Below are 6,051 nucleotides of genomic sequence, written 5' to 3'. Positions count from 1 at the left end.
AAGTAGTCATCTTGACAACCCTGCAAAGTCTCTTTTGCACCTTCGAGTAGAAGGAGGAAAGGGCCATCAACTGCAGCCACTGTTCTAAACCAGCAAGAATCCTAAAGGTATAGACACGTTTCCCAAATAAGTGTTCATGAGTCTTCTCCCCCAGTTCACAAAGAACACAACTGTCAGTTGCACTCAGGCCTATCTTATGCAGCTTTGATCTTGTATTCAATGCCTGCCTCTATATTAGTGATGTGACCATAATTAGCGCATATTTAACCCCCGAATTAGCCTTGTTCCCATGCTTTTTAGTGCATATTTGGGTCATTTATCATCTTTAGTTCTTTGTTTTGCATATTCTTTGAGATTTTGATCCCTTGGTAGGAAAGGAGAAAGAATCTTGCATTTTCATGGTAAAACGAGACTAAATTGATTGAATTCAATGACCAAGCATCAAGGAGAGACAAGATTTGAAGGCCTTTGTACATATGATAGTAGATGAGCAATGTTGAGAAAGGATCCTTGAGTCCCCAAGGAAATCCCCAAGGAATTTATGAAGAAAAGGGAAGAAAAGAAGAAGAAATCTTGCCGAGGCACAATCCGTGCGGATTGTCTACAATCCGGCCGTCCTCCACCTGCACAATCCGTGCGGTTTTCCACCAAGACGCTCGGGTCTAGCCACCACAATCCGCCCGGATTCTCTTGAATCCGCTCGTGTTCCTTCGCCAGAATCCGCCCGTCCCGACACAAAACCGCTCGGATTCCTCTACAGCGCGATTTCCTCTTCTCCAAGCTACAAAGAAAGAAGCTCTTCCTTCGAAAAATACCGGCTCCTCCCTGCTCAATCTAAAAAGTGTAATTACTAGTTTAGCCCTTAGTTAACCCTAATGCATCCCCCTAATTTCCACTATAAATACCCCATTAGTCTAATTAGAAGAGCATGTTCTTCTTATCAATAATTAGAGTAGTTAATATCAATCAAATCTCTCTTTAGTTTTGTAATCAACAATTAATCAAGTTCTAATACAAGTTTTATTTCCTTAATCTCTCTTTTGTTCATCCTTTATTTTGGGTAATTGAAGATTATTTGGGTTATTATTGGGAGATTGACAACCTCTCAATCAAGCATCAAGTACTTCTTTTATCTTTGCTTTATTATTGGAATCATTAGTAGGTATAATTCTCTTAATCCCTTTTTAATTATTGTTAATTACTTTCATTTATTCATCATGTTTCATTTTGTTGGTATGATTGACAACCTTGCTAGCATGATCAACATGATAATGAGTGAGTAATCTCTTAGCTAGGGTTAATGGGTGATTAGGGGAAACCAACATGGGGAATGATTCATGCTTAAATTAATATGTTTTCATGTTTTATTTGCTTGCTTGTTTTGATCTCAACTCATGCACATGTTATGTTTGATGAAATGCGAGCCTATGAATCCTTGCATTTTTTACCCATCACCTACCTTTTCAATGAGACTTGTAAGACATAAACCAACTCGAGTCTCATTAGACCATGCATGTTGTTGAGTAGGGAAGATTAAGTCGACTTGTAAGTGTTGTACAATCTAATCGATTCGGCTCCGGGACCCAAACTTTCCTAGGATTGTAAGATATAACCCAACTCAATCCATCACAACAATAATTGCTTGCTTATAATTTGAGAACATGTTTGTATGATCAATTCCCATGATTCCCCTATGATCCCATGACACCCTAGTGCTTTTTATCAATTGTTTACAACCCTTTTTATTCATCTTGCTTGTTTATTTACATTGCTATTTTAGTTAGTGACCTTCTACATCAACCTAAATTGTGACACCCCTAAGACACCACTAGTTTCAATAGAAATCTCATTTCAATACCCGTCCCTTGGGATCCGACCTTACTTGCCTCTTTACTAATTCTAGAGTTGTTTGTGAAGCTATTAATTGTGTTTTGATTCGGACGTGACCCAACGACCATACCTTTAATTGTGAACACGAAACGGACCGATCAAAAATGGCGCCGTTGCCGGGGACGGTGTTTTCTTGATTTAGATTTCTTTACATTGTTATTAGTTGTGTTTTTCTTTGCCTTGGGGAAGTAAAACTCCTCAAGGTTTGTTCTAATTGTTTTCAAGTTTTTTGATGTTTTGCATGTCTAGAAGGTCACAAGGTGATTTGTTACCTTTTGATCGTGAAATTGAAAGAACCTTAACAAACAATAGGAGACTTGCTAGGAGGAATTTGAGAGGTATTAGTGAGGTTGTTCAACCAACTATTGAGTTCATCAACCCTTTCGCAATAGAAGGAGAGGAGAACCCATTACACAATACCACCCAAAATCAACCTACAATGCCTAAATTCTCGTCACATTCCGTACCCACCGAGGAGAACCTACCCAATGGTACTCCTACACCACAACATTTAACCGGAAATTTTATTGCCAAATCCGCCTTTATCCAATTAGTCGAAAGGAGCCAATTTGGGGGGATGCCTAGTGAAGACCCTCATTCTGATATGGAGACCTTTTGCGACTATTGTGATGCAATTTCTCAAACCGGTGTACCTCAAGATCAAATTCGATGGGTCTTATTTCCTTTTTCTCTAATTGGCACCGCGAAGCAATGGTTGAAGGGCCTTGACAAGGCCACTCTCGGAATTGATTCTTGGAAGAAGTTGGCTCTAGCTTTCTACAAAAAATTCTACCCACCGGAAAAGACTAACATGCTAAGAGCTCAAATTACGGGTTTTAAGCAAAGGGATGAAGAATCTTTGTATGAAGCTTGGGAGCGGTTCAAGGGAATTTGTCGCTCATGTCCTCACCATGGACTTAGCGAATGGTTATTGGTACAACAATTTTGGAATGGTTTATACGAAGATTCAAGGAACATTCTCAACATGGGATCAAATGGAATGTTCACCGAAGTTGATGACAATCAAACATGGAACAAGATTGAGGAAATGGCGGTCCATAACTCACAATATAGTAGACCTCGCAAGGCTACTAGAGGAGGAAAGCATGAAGTGGACTCCGTTACTCAATTGGGTGCTCAACTTAGTGCTCATATTGACACAATCAATTTGAAGTTTGAAAAAGCTATGGCTAGACTTGAAGAAGTCTCAAAATCACCAAAGCATCATGTTAATGCCATGACGGCATCTTCATCAATCCCAAGTGGTATATGTGAGAATTGTGGAACTTTGGGACATGACCAAAGTGAATGTAGGGGAACAAATGAACAAGTGAATGCTTTCCAAGCATACAAGAGTGGTACCCCTTATTCCAACTATTACAATGAGAACACCAAATTCCATCCAAATCTCTCATACAAAAGCCAAAATGTTCAAAACCCTCAAACAACATACACTCCACCTCCCATGAGAAACCAAAATCAAAGACCCTTTTACAATCAAAACCAAGGTTACCAAAATCAAAATCCATACAATCACCAAAATGACCAAGGTTTTGATGTCCAAAACGCGGTCCTCCAAATGCAAAAGAATCAACAAGAATTTTTCACTCAAATGCAAAAAGATAGCCAAGCAAAGGAAACCACCATCAACAACATCCTAGCTCACACCAAGATGTTGGAAACCCAATTGACTCAACTAGCATCTTCAAGCTCACAAAGACAAAAGGGGCAATTACCACCTCAAAGTAATCCCCCAAGACATGAAACGGTTAGTGCCATTCACTTGAGAAGTGGTACAAGGTATGAAGCACCGAAGAAGCAAGTTGACGATGAAGTTGTGGAAGCTAGTGATAAGGAAGAAATTGTGCAAAACTCCAAAGATGGAGAATCATCAAAAGAAGAAAGTTCAAAGAAAAATGAAGACAGGGTCAAGGAGAAGGAGCCCATTGTGATTAGACTTCCTTTTCCAAGTCGTCAAGCCAAGCCCAAATTTGACGACCAACTTGGAAAATTCATGGAAATTGTGAAGAATTTGGAAGTCTCGATTCCTTTCACGGAATTAATTAATCACGTACCGGCCTATGCGAAATACATGAAAGATATCCTCACAAAAAAGAAGTCAATCCGGAAACTTGAGACTATCGCCTTCACTAAGATGAGTAGTGCAATACTTCAAGGGAGTTCACCTCCAAAACTAAAGGATCCGGGAAGCTTCTCAATACCGTGTACCATTGGCGACACAACGATCAACAAAGCCTTATGTGATCTAGAGGCTAGTGTGAGTGTCATGCCGTACTCAGTGAGTAAAAGGTTGGGGATGGGAGAGCTTAAATGCACCAACATCACACTCCAAATGGCTGATAGATCGACGAAGACACCATTAGGGATATGGGAAGATGTCCCCGTGCAAATTGGGAAGTTTTTCATCCCGGTGGACTTTGTCATTGTTGATATGGAGGAAGATTCCAACATTCCAATCATTCTAGGAAGACCTTTCCTACACAGCGCGGGTGTGGTGATCGATGTGAAACATGGTGAGCTCACTCTAGAAGTGGGAGATGAAAGCATAACCTTTAATCTTGACAAGACTATGAGAGCTCCTCGTTTGCATGAACCGTGTTTCATGATTGATCATTATGGCCGAAAGGATGAGAGGAAGAAATCGGAACTCCAATGGAAGAAGAAAACTGAAGATGCTCCATTCAAAGAGCAAGTGAATTGTGACAAGGAGAGCTTGCAAAGCTCATCAAAATCAATCAAAGAAGAAAAGGATGGCCTCTGACACGTCGGTCGCGTACCTGTCAAAAATACCAACTGGCTCTAACTAATATAGCTAGGGAAGTCGGGTCGAATCCACAGAGAGGTAGGAAATTGTCAGCTAAATCTAAATTCGTCAAGTAACCAAGTTGGGGGTTTATAATTGGGATTTGCTAAATTAAAGAGAATAAGGGAAGGAGAATTAAAAAAAAGAGGAGATAACAGATAGAGAAAAATAGCTAAGACAACCGGTTCACCGTAATCATTCGGTCAGGCAATCTAGGTCTCGGGTCAATGCAAATACGGTCTAAGGGGTAGGGAACGTCACCTTTCGGTCCTTAATTCACCCTAAAGTGTAAACAGCTTAACTTTCGTCCTTACTGCAATACTCTATTGTTCGCTACTAGTCTACCTTTTCCAACCTTTCGGTCCAGGTCAAGGATCACTAGGAATTATAGGTCTAATTGCGTCGACTCAATTAGAATGATACAGTTAATTGTAGCATTTAACCAACTAAAACAGTACTAGCATTGACCTAATGAATCGATTATCCTCCCTTCATATTACGGATCCCCTATAGTCTTAGCAAGGGAAATTAGTTACTCATTGCAATAGAATTAACAATAATAATAAATAGACAATTGGAATTGAACATTATAACAACTAAATAAGATTGAATCAAGCAATAGAATAAGAGAGGAAGAATTAAAGCAGTGGATAGAATTAAGAATAAAATTAGAATGATGATACCAATCGCGAGATCCAAATCCGAGTAGCAAGGTAAAAGAAGGGCAAAATCCAAAGAACAGTGACAAGGAATAGAACCAAAATTAATGTGCAAGTTCCAGAGATGAGTAACGTAGTTACTCTTCTTCAGTCTTATACTAGAAAAATCGTCTTAAACCTAATCTATGGACTAATTACAAAAGCCCATAAAAGATTAGGCGGAAATAAGCTAAAAGCACACGAAACCCCTCGATCGAGTAGAAAGATTACTCGATCGAACGCAAATCACTCGATCGAGCTAGAACAACCTCTCGATCGAGCACTGCTTGCAGAACTTCCTCGATCGACTCCTTAAACTGGTCGATCGACCAATCTTGAGTGTGTAGAGCATTCGATCGAGCAGTAGACCACTCGATCGAGCTATATAGGCATGTTAGGACTTAAATTGCTTCCCGAACTCAGCTCACGCGTCTTCCGAATGTTAAATGTCCAAGCTCCGGCTCCTTATTTCCCATGATTGGGACAATTAAGGCTCGATTTAGCTCCTCTTTGGTCAATTCCTGCAAAATACAATAAACGGACCAAAGTAGAATATTCGGGGGTATTTGTAGCCAGATGCTACATAAAAAGCACAGAAATGCGTGTAAAAATGAGGTGAAAACCTTATATAAAAGACAC

General features: G+C 39.8%; 1 non-coding gene across 1 annotated transcript; it reads right to left on the bottom strand.

Moving 5' to 3' along the window:
• Positions 1–2,701: 2,701 nt before the first annotated feature.
• LOC141589066 (small nucleolar RNA R71) lies at positions 2,702–2,808 on the bottom strand. Its single transcript, XR_012520020.1, has one exon. It is a non-coding gene; the product is annotated as a small nucleolar RNA R71 (small nucleolar RNA).
• Positions 2,809–6,051: the final 3,243 nt, after the last annotated feature.

Source organism: Silene latifolia, chromosome 6 (genome assembly GCF_048544455.1).
Source record: "Silene latifolia isolate original U9 population chromosome 6, ASM4854445v1, whole genome shotgun sequence".
NCBI classification, from domain to species: domain Eukaryota; kingdom Viridiplantae; phylum Streptophyta; class Magnoliopsida; order Caryophyllales; family Caryophyllaceae; genus Silene; species Silene latifolia.
This window is presented reverse-complemented; position numbering and strand designations above follow the sequence as displayed.